We start from the raw sequence: 13,332 nt of genomic DNA, 5'->3' as shown, positions 1-13,332 counted from the left end.
TTCTGAGCCATAGAACTTCCATATTCTTCCACAAAAGCCGAACTAGGCTGTGCGCTGTATTATGCTGCAAGTCAGCTGTCAGGGTCAGAGAGTGTTGTTATGTGATCAAACTGAAACGAATCTTCTCTTTTCTGAGGATTTCAAAGATGGTGCGTGCTTGTGTTTTTCCGGGCTGTTCAAACAAATAAAGCAATGAAAACAGCAGGTGCGAGTTACACTGAATATAGACATCAACACTCCACCCGCAAGACTGAGACAACTCGGTATTGGGAGTAAACATCTCCCTCAAGAGGATTATGTAAAACCACTAGCAAATAATCCAGAGAGACACTTGCTGAAGCACTGCTGTACCCAACCATCAGCTTAAATAACTTACTACCTCCAAATAAATGAAACAACCAGTAAAGTGTGAAGCGCTGGCATCTTCAGATTCAGAAAGATCCTGAAGTTGTGTTGTAACCAAGTCCCATTCATGGCAGCAGTAGCTCTCTGGGTCCGTGTCTTTTTCAGCCTCCCTCCGCAAATTTTTGTATAGGCTACTGTAACCTGGATGTCTAAGGTATCCTTTTGTCTCCACAGTGAACGGCATCATTGTCACTGTCATAATCACTCAGTCTTTTGGTTTTCTTGTATTTGTTGTCTCCTCCATAAACTGCTGAAAGTCTGACCCAAACAGCTGACCTGAGGCGCAATCTACCACACAGCAGCACTTATGTGTGAGAATATGGAAGTTCTACATTTGAGAAAATGTAGTGCCAGAGGAGCAGTCTGTCTGACGGCAAGGTAAAGTGGTGAAAATATTCTTAATATGGCATCCACTTAGACTGATATTCAATTTTTTGTTAGGCCTTTTTTTTCTTCAGATGCCTAAAATATGTTTTGTTGCCGACCCCCATCTACAGCTGTACAAAGCTTATCTTCAGTGGTGGTACTCCCATACTCCTCTCCAAACTGGGAGCATGCCAACTGACATCTACTGTATGTAATACACTAACTATGGATGAGTACCTTATACAGCTCTACTTCAGAATATCCGAACTATCCCTTCAAAGCATCAAACAAATCATTAGTCACATTTTATAATGTGTGCGTCCCCAAAAGGAAGCTCCTAATTAATACAGAATCAAACATCATGTAGCTGTCGTAGCACATTTGCTCACTGTATCATTTGTCAAATGGTAACTGATATCTAAATTAGCTGCTGGGTAGTTGATATAAGGCAGCAAAGCGACCAGGAGTAACCTCTATAGGCTGAAACATTGCATCAGTGTAACATCAGCACCTGATTGATACCTCAGCCTCTTTAAAAAGCTGCTGGAGAGAGATCCCCCAAATCCCCCCCAATTCTCATCTATGTAACCTCAGACGGCGAAGAACCCCCCAGTGAATACAAATTAAGAACAGAGGGAGGGGGGTGGGGGGTGTTCAAGAGAAGAGAGAAGACGTTCAAAGACGATCAAAAGCGATAGCAGCTGAGATGATGTACCTGCCTTTCATACGCCTCGAGTCCACAGACGTCAGATGTATGCATGTCAGTTACAGGCTTGTATCTCAAAGTGTTTGCTGCAAAACTGCCTTCTGTTAGCGTGCGTGTTGATCTCCCTGACTCTAATGGTGAACTGTGTGACCTGGAAAAGTGAAAGACACGTTAATAAGCCGCTGTTTTCCTTACGCTGCCTCCCGTGACAAGAAGGCAGGTGACATGACGACAGCTCAGAGCCTGAAAGTTCCCAGACAATTCTCTTAATGAGGTCCAGACCTGTGTGACCCTCACCACAATTACTCACTGAACTGAGCAGCCCCCCCTCCGCCGAGCCCCTGCGCCTTTCGCCTGCGCTTCACCTGCTCTACAGCACATCTCCTCACCCGCTTTCTTATCCCTAGACTTCTGCTTGTTTTCCAGTTTTCAGGTGCAGAAAATTAATCCTTAAAATAAACTGGTTCACACACTTGACTTTGAACCCACAGTGGCATCTGAGTCGAGGTCATGGATATAGCAAGGATGTGGCGTACTGTGGCTCAGAAATATCACATTTTCCTCATTTCAAACCACAGCACACACACTATCATACAACATATGCATTTAGACACAATGCAAGGATAGAGAATGCACACACACAACTTTGAACCCACAGTCTAAGGAGAGGTCAGGGACATACCAAGACCATGGCATACTACTCACAAACAAACCCACACCACACACGCACACACACACACACACACACACACACACACACACACTGGCACACAGTAGAAAGAAAGACAGCTTGGCTAAATACTGGAAGGCCATCAGGGTACGTCTGACACAGACAGCTTGAGTCTCTGACCTTGTTGTTGCTTTTCATTTTGTCTCACACCATTTTAATTACGGATAAATCTAGAGATATTCTGTATTTTTTCTCATGTCAACAAATCCAATGGAAAGAGCAAAACCATCAGTGAATGAATCCCACTTACAGGATCCTTCATTACTGTTGAAATGGCGCTGTAGTTCATTTTGATATAAACCATCCTGCTGCCATAAATTCACACCAGTGAATCTGCACCCAATGATGCGCCATTTACTTGGTTTGAGTAACTGGTGTCAGAAACTACAGCGCTCAGTCATTTCAGCAAATCACATCCTATAAAGTGGAAATCGACAAGTTTTTTTGCTTCAACTTAGGATGGAGTGAATGTTGATAGCAAATTGTAAGATTTGTTCTCTATAAGCCTCATTTTCGCTATGCATTTCACTATGCTGTTTGACAACGGGAACAATCTCCCAGGAAAATAAAGGCTAAATAAACAGCACAAAAGAAAGAGTTCACTCTAAAACATGATTCATGGGGCTAGTGGATAATGCTAAAAATATGGAACTTTTTCAGCATTAAAAAAATTACGTTTGATACATGAACGTTATTTAGTCAGTTGACAACTTATTTTAAGAAGTTGGTCAAAATCAGAAACATTTTTGAGTTGGATGGAATTAAAATAAACAAGTTGGAATATCTTAAATAAAATAGTTTGACCACTAAATATAAAAACAACATCTGGATAATTATTAAGTTGATCCAACGTAATTAAGCTTTTCGAGGTCAAAGTAAATCATGTTGGTTGTACTAAACTAACTGAGGTTCTCAGATTATATAAGACTCATTGGATTGGCTCAATAATGTTGAGTTGGAACTACTTAAAAAGATGCATGCAAATTGTTGACTTAATTTTTTAAAGTTGAACCAATGGATTCTTTTTTGTATTTCTTCTTTTGTGTACTGATGTATGTTGATGTATGTATGTAACATTGTTTGCTTCATTCCGATAGTAATGTTCTTTTTCTGACGTGTCACCAGGTGATGTCATTGGAGCTGCTGCGTTATCAAGCCACCAATGTGAGGCTTCATTTCAGTTTTGTTTGTTGGGGATCATATTAAGACAACTGCGTTCTTTCTCTCTCGTTTTTCACAATTCACCTATACTAACTGTGTTCATTGCTTTCCATGAAGGCTTAAGTGTGTTGGTATTTGTAATTGTAACCCAGATAATAGTATGAATATTTGCTAGGCTCTCAGGAAAACACAAAGCGATCCAGTTGTCTTTGCGACAGTGGCGCCAACAATTAAACCACTTGGAAACACTGAGGGGGAATTTGAATATATATATTTATTAAACTCTATATTTGCAACCCATTTTTACAGATTTATGTCCCCAACAGGAGCCACAGAGGAGTTTCAGACAAGTATAGAGGTGGCTTGTCTTTTCATAGAATTTGTTGACCCTCAAAAAATTACAACATCCCCAGCCTTCTTTAATTCTTAATTTTAATTTGCTTTCATTTTTTAGTATGCTCATTCATTAACTCATTTTCACCTTTAAATAAACTCGCATTTGTGATTGTATTTCTTTGATTATGTATGTATGCATACTATTATGCATCTCTGAATCTATATTTATTTGTAGCAACATTACTTGAAATAAGGGGTAGGTCAAGATAAGTGCACCACTTCTACCTACTCCTTTTCGAACGCTAAATATTTACCTCTGTTACTATGATTGTTTTTTTTTGTTTGTTTGTTTTTTGTTTTTCTTGTATGACTGATTACCTTATTGATCACCTACATTTTGTTCTATTTTATCTATGTTTGAAATAAAGATTAAAAAAAAAAAAAAAAAGAATTCATTTGCCCCCAGAACTCTAGGTCAAAATAATAATTGTAGCTCTTTTTGGATGGAAACACTCATGACTTCGAAGCGGCACATCTTGTCTTTATCTGTCAATAAATAGAGATGGATTTACCAAAAATGTCACACAAAGTAATAAAGGTACCATGGTGCAACCAACATGAAGCTGTAACAGTATGGCTTTATTACACAGTCTAATTACATGTCTTTTTTTAATAATGTGGCTTTTCATATTGTTGAACCCCTAATCCAAGATTAAACACACACATTAATGTTCAAACTCAAAGCTATAAACACTTGTGGTGGCAACCTAAAGTTCCCTCCATACACATTTTTCAAGTGTGTAAAAAATACTCTGCTAGGATTGATATTTTGGTTAACATGACTTTTAACACAAAAAAATAACTGAAAGGGGGTTGGAAGCAAAAATAAAATTCTCATTCTGCATCTGGTCTTGTGCCCTGTTGACTGTAGAAAGAGCAGTAAGCATCAAGATGGCAAATTGTTAGCATTAGAGAAAACATCAGAGAGATTCAGCTTTACATGTTTGAGCCTCAGACAGACCCAGACTCAAATGAGGAGTCTGTTGTGCACCAAAATCAGTTAGTTAGCATCTTTTATTTGTTTATGCTGTTTGTTTACCAGTAGTCGGCAATGGCTGACACAGCGTTAGTGGTTGTGAAACATACCATAATATCTGCTATGATGTTACGATATGTTCACATTGTCACGTTGCTATTATACCTTAAGTAATAAGTTTGCGGAGGGATATATTCCATGGCTGAGATTTTTATATTACGGGTAATAAGTCAACTTTGCGCTGGTATCTTTGCCAGCATTTGCATATTAGACAGTGATTAGCTTTTAAATTAGTGATGCACCTAATCTAGATTGCCTGATTACGATATAGGTAAGTGCACAGATATCTTCCCCTTTATATTTGATTTTTTTTCTCAACCTTTATCTTACCAGGAATATTCCCACTGAGATTTCAAATCTCTTTTCCAATGGTGTTCAGGCCAAAATAGCAGCGTAAACAGTTTCATATAATAAAAGTTTCACATAGTATTGAGGGATGTGAAGACACCTCTCTAGTGACAAACTTTACAAGTCAGTCTAGTCAAGGTCAGACATTTTAGGGGACAAAAGCAAAGGAAAAACCCATTCTTGAGTGGAGGGGATCTTTGACTTCCTCTGCTGCCTGGAGGACAGAGCCCCTGTTGCTGAGAGGTGCAGGACAGGTGATTACCACTTGGTGGCGTGAGGAGGCGTCATCTCTGATGGCTTGATGCCTGGGAACTGACAGGCTGGCCAGCAGCTGCAGGCAAGAAGGGATGGGGACAGGAGGGGACCCTCTTTGCAGAGCCAATGGTAGCTGCCTGCACGTGTGTGAGTGTGTGTGGTCTGGTTTAGCTGTGCTTGTGAGGATTGTCTGTAGACTGTTCACTATTCTTATGAGGACATTTTTTCTTGTGATGGACCAAAATCCAAAATGGCTTTCAAAACATCTACAATTACCTCCCAGATGTTACGAAAGTCCTCTGACACAGAATACTGGTTTTCAGGGACTCTACTGTGTGCTGGACCTCCCTAAAGTCCTCTTATGTACAGCAAAACCAGGTAATTGTATGTAGATATGTGTGTGTGCTTTAGTTCCTCTGTGTCGGTGCATGTGACACGTAGAGTGGCAACAAAGGCTGAGTCCATCAAAAAGGCACAAAGAGCTCTGGGGCACACACACACACACACACACACACACACACACACACACACACACACACACACACACACACACACACACACACACCTACAAACACACATGCGCCCACACATACTCTCACCAAATCCCTTCAACTACTAGCGAGACCCTTTGTTTTCCTCTCTTTCTCCTGAGAAACAAACATGACCCCCACACACACATTCACACCTCTGCTGCCGTTACATCTTTGTTCATCATCAGCTAATGTTTGTCCAGATTTATACAGTTGCTATTTAACCATTTCTTAGTGTAGTGGGAAGACAAAAATATACATCTACGATGAGGTAAATTCCAGTCAGTCTCGGACATGTCATTGATGTTTTACCCCACCTGAGCTCCTGTCACTCCATGAAAATGAAAGTGTTAAAGTAGCTGCAATGTTCTGGCTTGTGGCTGTGCACCTGCTCCGTCTCAGTGGTGTCTAAACGTGACGTCTCAGGCTGTACGATGTTTGGCCCCTTACCACACGGTGACACGATCTCTATTGGGACCATAGCCCCCTCTGAGCTGATGTCTGCCATGGATGATGTATCACTTAAAAAGATAAAAACTGATGGAGCAAAAAAAAGTTTCATACAGTAACAGCAATCACTATTTTTCACTGACAACTTCTTCCTTTTGGGATTTTTAAAAAATATATTTTTTATAAATGATCAAAGTGAGTGTTTTTTAAAGCAAAGTTTTGTCAAATGACTCTGTGGGTGATGCAATCAAACTCATTATCTCTTCAAGTGAGATGAAAGTACGGAGAGAACTGCTTGGGACCACACAGGAAAAGAGTCAGTTCGGGAAGTTCGGCAGAAGGAGAAAGGCAGATAGAGGGCAAGAAAGAAATAAACTAACTGGAGTAGAGTAAGAAAAAGTCACGTCAGGGCATCATGATGAGGTTGTGATGTTTTATGTGGTGCTGTACGCATGACATCTCTCTTTCTCCTCTTTCTCACACACACACTGACACACGCTCACATTCACACTCGCACACAGACACAGCAGTCTCTTCAGAGAGCTCCAACTGAACGCCAAACCAAACGGCCAATGTCTACCACCATTCAAGATCTGACTTGTAAAGAACAGCTGCGAGGAGAATGCCAAAAAATGGAGCTACTATAATGTGCCTGGCAAGCTGGCCCAGTGTGTGTGTGTGTGTGTGTGTGTGTGTGTGTGTGTTGGCGTGTGAGAGAGTGAGAAACAGAAACACTGGAGAATGAAAGGGTTAGCTTCTATTGATTTTTCACTTATTTGGCACTTAAATTAGCACATCACTTTACACTGACATATGCACTGAATGTCATGTTAAACTGGATTTTAGAAGGATACAGGATCCTTGTTTGCTTTTAACAAGTTGTACTTGGGTTTAATACAGTAACAGTTCATGTTTTTCATTGAGTTTTATGGAAAAACAAACTTAGAAGGTAGCAAGCCATTACATAGATTTTAGGCCACATCAAATAGTACTGTTTTACTCCATAACTTCGTTTTATACTCACAATATATAGGGGAACGTGTGTATCCAAAAAACTTAACTACAGTGAAAGGAAATATATTGAAAGGTTGTTTCCCAACTCCATTTTCATTCATGAGGAGCACAGAGTATTAAAAACTCACAGTATAACAATAATAGTAATATACTGAGAACTTATATAAACACCTCTCTGACTCAGTGTCAACAAAATCTGATAAGCTTCACCTATATATGATTTATTGCAGGGGTGTTACTGGATTGATCAGGTGAACCTGAAAAACTTGTGACGCTAACGGTTCATACTATGGACCCATGAATTGGTCTTTTTACTTTTGGTCATGACAGTGACAAAAAATGTTGCATTTTCAGCCATGAAAACTTATTTAACTTTCAGCCATGAAAACTTACAGCAACTGTAACTGACAGTACATGAGCTCATCTGTTAAGTGCTTTTGTAGTGTTTTTTCACTGCTTAAAGTTGGAGTGCGTGACTTTTATCTCCCCCCTCTGGCAGTGAAAGTAATAACATAAACATTGTTGAAACATGCTTATGATGTATGCCTGCAGGTACGTTTGCTGCATCTTGAATGTTTTTTTTTCCTGAAGCATCCATTCAAGAAACTTTTCTTAAAGCTTCTTTGGATTTTCCACCTTAGCTTCCACGATACTCCTAGATGCGGCTCCGCTGCTAAGGTCTCTCCCTACTTCATGCCCTCTTTAGCTCTTAGTTGACTTAGAGCACATCATGTTTGGTGTGCCAGCGCAGGAAAGTTGCCACATACAACCCTAACTGCGGTATACTGCGAAATAGAGAGGGTTTTCCCCGGCAGCAATAGGCTTAATCAGCCTTGTGTAAACTCTTTGGCAAGAGCTTGAATGTAACAGATGTCCATTTATATGTAAAAGTCCCCCACTCCAGCTTTGGAATAATTTAGAACATAACTTTTACAGTTATTTATTGGATACTTTTTTGTTGTTTTAATATAGTTTCACCATCATGGAATATGGTTTGCTGTACACAAGTGTAATAAAGGCAAATTAAAATCAAATATGGCATTTGTTTCAGTTCCAAAATGTTAACACACATACTTAGCATTCGCTGCCAGATCTTCACATTTAGTGTGGCTAAACCCAACTTTCATTCTTGAAAAGAAATCATCTGCCTTTCTTGGATTCCTTTATGGCAGCTATTACTGAAAATGACAATATGGGTACACTGTGACGATGTGAAAGTCGCTTGCAGTGATGAGCTAGCAGTGAAATATCATCAGAAGCTGCAGCTCTCCCCAGCTTTACAGAGCTTTATAGGGAGTTTCAGCTCATTATTTAACTGTCTGGCCTGCTGCTTTTGTACTGGTTCACTCTCACCACTCTCATAGGGACATTTACAGCTGCATCAAGCAACTGTTTGCAGTGGAAAAGTCACTAAAATCCAAATGCACATACCTGCTCAGCACAAACCAGCAGACAATCACAGTTAGAGCCTAGCTGGTGAACACAGAGGAGCATTTAGCAGCAGAGCAAGATGTTTCCCTCAGGAGATGGTAGAGACCAAAAATGGCGCTAAAACTGAGTAAATATGGGACTTACATTCAGCAGGTGGCCACAACCATGACTCCAAATAAATGAATGACAATTTTGCTTTGTGTCTACTGGATGTGTAAATAACAAATACATCACATCAACTTAAAAGGTGATGATATGTCAATGCTGTGCTCACAACTTGTTTCAACTGGCCCATATTGGCCCAAAGAAATCATTTATTGCAACTTGTACCAGTTTACAGGGGGCATAAACGTCATTAACCTTTTTTAAAACAAGCTATATAGCAACTGACTCACATACAATTGTCCAAAATCTGTCAACAAACATTATTAACATGTATTTTGTTAGCTAGCATTGCAACTTGTTGTTTGTCCATGACAGCTCCCCAAAAGTGAAGCCAAAACATCTTGATTGCCCTCTGGCGGCTGGCTTTAGTTTAGGTCATAAACCCCGTCCCCTCCATGTTAGCAGGTGGAACATGGGCCAAACTAAAAACTCAAAGTGCACGTCAAATAAATATTTCCCAAAGATGGTTTCTGTCATTTAAGGTAGTTTTTTTATCACGTTGATGTATGTTCATGTGTTCATTTTTCTGACTAGTTTGGTATTAATTAGTTATTTGATGCTATAAAAAGAGGGTTTAATGTCATGATTGACAACTGTGTGTGCCATTTGATGTGCTCGTAATCGGTGGTGCTGCTGGCGATTGGTTAGTCAGGTGTATGCGTGGAACCTTGATCCTGTGGAGATCACTAGTGTGTAGACTATGGCTCCAAATGACATCACCAGCACAAGATGGCAGCATTCGTATCCAGGGTATTTTGGCTTCATTTTTGTACGGTGGGAGAAAGTGGAGATGTGTCATCCATCTTTATGTGCAGTCCATGGGTAAGTGTGGAAGCAGTATGTGCTCCTTATGAATGTGTGTGCATGAGTGACCTTTAAAACATGCAAGGTCTTTGGATAGAAGCTCTGCCAAATACCAAGTTTTCATTGCAGACTGTGTGTCACTATGTTTCCTTGAGACTTTGATTTTTTATGGTCACAGTTTTAAGATGTTTAAATGAGGAGTAATGCGAGTTGCAGGTTTGAATAAACTAAGGGCTTTTACAGCTGACACAACACAGTAAAACAGCAAAGAGGAAATGATTGTGATACTCCCCAGTTAGTTTCATGCATTTGCTTCTCTGGCATTTTGTCGGCTTCATAAAGTTATGGAAATAGGGCCACATTTCTGAAGAGCAGTTTGTGAAGTTTCAGATGTTGGTATTTCATTTTTTAACTCTGGTTGGATGTTCTGCTATTGCTTCTGCGCTCACATTGGTTCCTGTTCCACCTTTGAAATGAGTTAAGCTCAGGGCGTACAGTCTTCTTTTGTTCTCCTCTGTATTTCTGTTCACATAGGCATGGCCAGTAGTTGGTACATGGTGTGCTTCTGTCACTCCCCCTCCTCGTCCTTTTCTCCTCCTCTTCTTTTCTTCTTTCACCGAGGAAGCAGATGGCGTTTAGTGTTGGTTCTTTTCCTTTTCATAAAGGACCTACTAGATATTCTTAGCCCTGGGTCTGTATAGGCTAAATGTGACCTTGCTGAGGGAATGGAAGTGGAGCTACCACGCCACAATGACTACACCCTACAGCAGAGTATTTACCACAGAGTGGATCTCTATCAGTATCTCATAGGGAACGGACAATGTTGTGTAGTCCAGCTGCTGGGATCTGTTCATATTTCCCATTGTTCATTTCTCAATTTTCTCCGTGGTTCCTTCTTTCGCTCCATCAGCCTGCTTTATTTTCTTCTACTAATCTGCTGTATCTCCTCCTCTCTCCCGCCCTCCCTCCCTCCCTCCCTTCGTCCCCTCTGTGTCCCTCTCCCTCACATCCTGGGGGACCCTCATTTCACCATCATTGCCCCTCCCCTCCTCTCCGCTTGGCCCCTCCTGTATGCAAAGCAGGTGTCAGCCAGGACAAGGAGGACAGCGACTACCTCACAAAGGAGGCGACAGGGTCTTGGGGGCGAAAACACACATACACACACACACACACACACACACACACACACACTCTTAACACGTGCAGTCTCCTCTGTCTCTGCTGTGCGCCCTCTCTATCTACATGAACATGCACTTCACACATATGCGCTCCCTTTCTTTCACTCAAACACACACACACACACACACACACACACAGAGCTCCCGTGGGCTGGGCTGGGGACAGGGAGAGCTGGAGCTGTCTGTCTGTCTGTCATTAGTATTCCAGCAGGAGGCTCCTGGCCCGGCCAGACATCTGAGCGGAGCAGCCGCAGCAGATAAAGAAGAAGCCATTAATCCACGGAAGATTACCAGCACTGATACTTTATCCCACCGTAATACAGCAATGCAACCAGACTCATTCCATTTACAATACCGTCAGAGGAAGAAAGAGGGGAAGAGGAGGTAGAGAGAGCAAGGCGAGCTCACCTTGTGGATGGAAAGATGGCAAGACACGTAGAAAGCCAGCTTCCCCTTCTTAACTGTCGTGATTTGAATTTCTTCTTTGATGGAGCAGGGGTTGGGCGAATGCGCTTGTGTGTGTGTGGTCTTGCATTTGATTTGTAGATGTTTTGAATTCAGAGTGGTCACCCCCTCAATCGGTGTGCCACAGATGGCCACTGTTTCAGAAATCTAAGTTGGTCCAAAGAGCAGCTGGCTGTCTTTCCTACACCATGCTGTGCCTGTTTAAATCTAATATCCTTAATAACTGTGTTTGTATGGGTCTGTGCATGTGTCTGTCACTGATTAACCCCCCACACCCCTTTAAAAAAAACAGCACCAACAAACAACCAAGCCAAGAACCTTACACCAAAATGGCAGCCATTCTTTTAAGGTGAGAGATCAAATCCAAAGATGAAACCATCAGTCTTGTGATAAGACTATCAGCGCAGTCTGGAGAACACGATACAGTGGAGGCAAGCTGTTAGAAGATACAGTGAAACAAAGAAAATAGGAACAATGGCGCAGCAGATGCAAGAGATTAGATTGGAGTTAGATTTATACACACTAACTGATAAAGCCCAGTCATGGTTGGGATTTCTGGATGATGAAAGAAAAACCAGGAAGAGGAAGAGTAGCGGCCGTCGACTCAACAAGCAGCGATGACAGATGAGCCGAGGAGAGGTGGAGACAGATAAAGGAGACAAAGGGATCCTGGGCCAGTGGGGAGGAAGAAATGAAACATTCAATAGAGGCAGAAAGAAAGATGAAGGTGCAGGAGGGAAGGAGAGAGACAGTGGGAGCAGAGTGTCCACCGCTGGTACAGTGCTGAGCTCATGTGTCCTGTAAAAATCCAATCCTTCAGAGCTGGCAGATAGTGTTACCATGAGAACAGCAGTGGGGTTATTGTGAGGAAGGAGAGAGTGAGGAGGAGAAAGACAGAGAGGGAGAGAGAGAGACAAGGGGAAAGGCCAGACTTGCTCCAGCAACCATCTGTTACTCCAGCTTACCCTGGCACTGAGACCAACCTGCCTCTGGAAAGGAATGCACAAGTCCTACTATGAGAAAGGCTGCAGAGAAAGGCCCAACACCAAGTCATAGGACTGACCTACAACATCTACCTATCCAAGGTCACTGCTGCTGCATATATCTACAGTTGCATATAACCACCAGATGTTTTGATTTTAGCTAACTTCAGTTTATTGTATTTGTTGCATAGTCTTGCATTTCAAGACCAGACCTCCACACTGTGGTTATGCTGCCAGCACAAGATGAAGATCTGGCAGAACCTGTTTTCACTGTGACAGGTGGAGGGAAATGAACGCTTCACTTGAGAATCCAGTACAGTCATGTCAACGTGCTGCTTGTTTTTTACCAGTTACTCTTTGGGCCTCTACCAACTCTTGAAAACAGGCACGATTATCTACCGATATCCTGTGTGACCACCCACTGCAGACGCTCATGCAGCAAACAATAACTCATCATTCTTTCTGGCTTTTTTCTTCCTCAAGGGGCAAAATAGAAGTTTAAAATCCAAGTGAAAGCCAAAGACAACAAATAGGCCTTTAAAAGATGTGTGGTAATTTCACTTCTCTGAGACTCTGTGGGAGGATGTTACAGAGTTGAGGAGTGACAAGTGTGAAAGAAACAACTGCAGTTGTGGTTGGATTTTAGGATCAAGATGGGGTGTGGTGGCTTGGCAAGATCTTTCAATACATATCAGGCAGCAGAGTAGCATTTTAAGCATTTCCTGGAGGAAGTGCAGTGATAAAAATGGATTAGTATCACAACTGCAGAGCAATGTGCTCCATGCTAACTCAGCTAATAAGTGAGACAGGTTTGTTGGCAACTTAAGCTTTCTTTATACTTCTGCATTAAATGAATACTTCAGCCTCCAGATGATCATTTCTATATAAATACTCACATGGCGCTATGTT

Source organism: Epinephelus lanceolatus, chromosome 19, assembly GCF_041903045.1.
Source record: "Epinephelus lanceolatus isolate andai-2023 chromosome 19, ASM4190304v1, whole genome shotgun sequence".
In the NCBI taxonomy this organism is placed as follows: Eukaryota; Metazoa; Chordata; class Actinopteri; order Perciformes; family Serranidae; genus Epinephelus; species Epinephelus lanceolatus.
The sequence above is the reverse complement of the archived record's forward strand: the minus strand, read 5'-3'. Positions refer to the sequence as shown.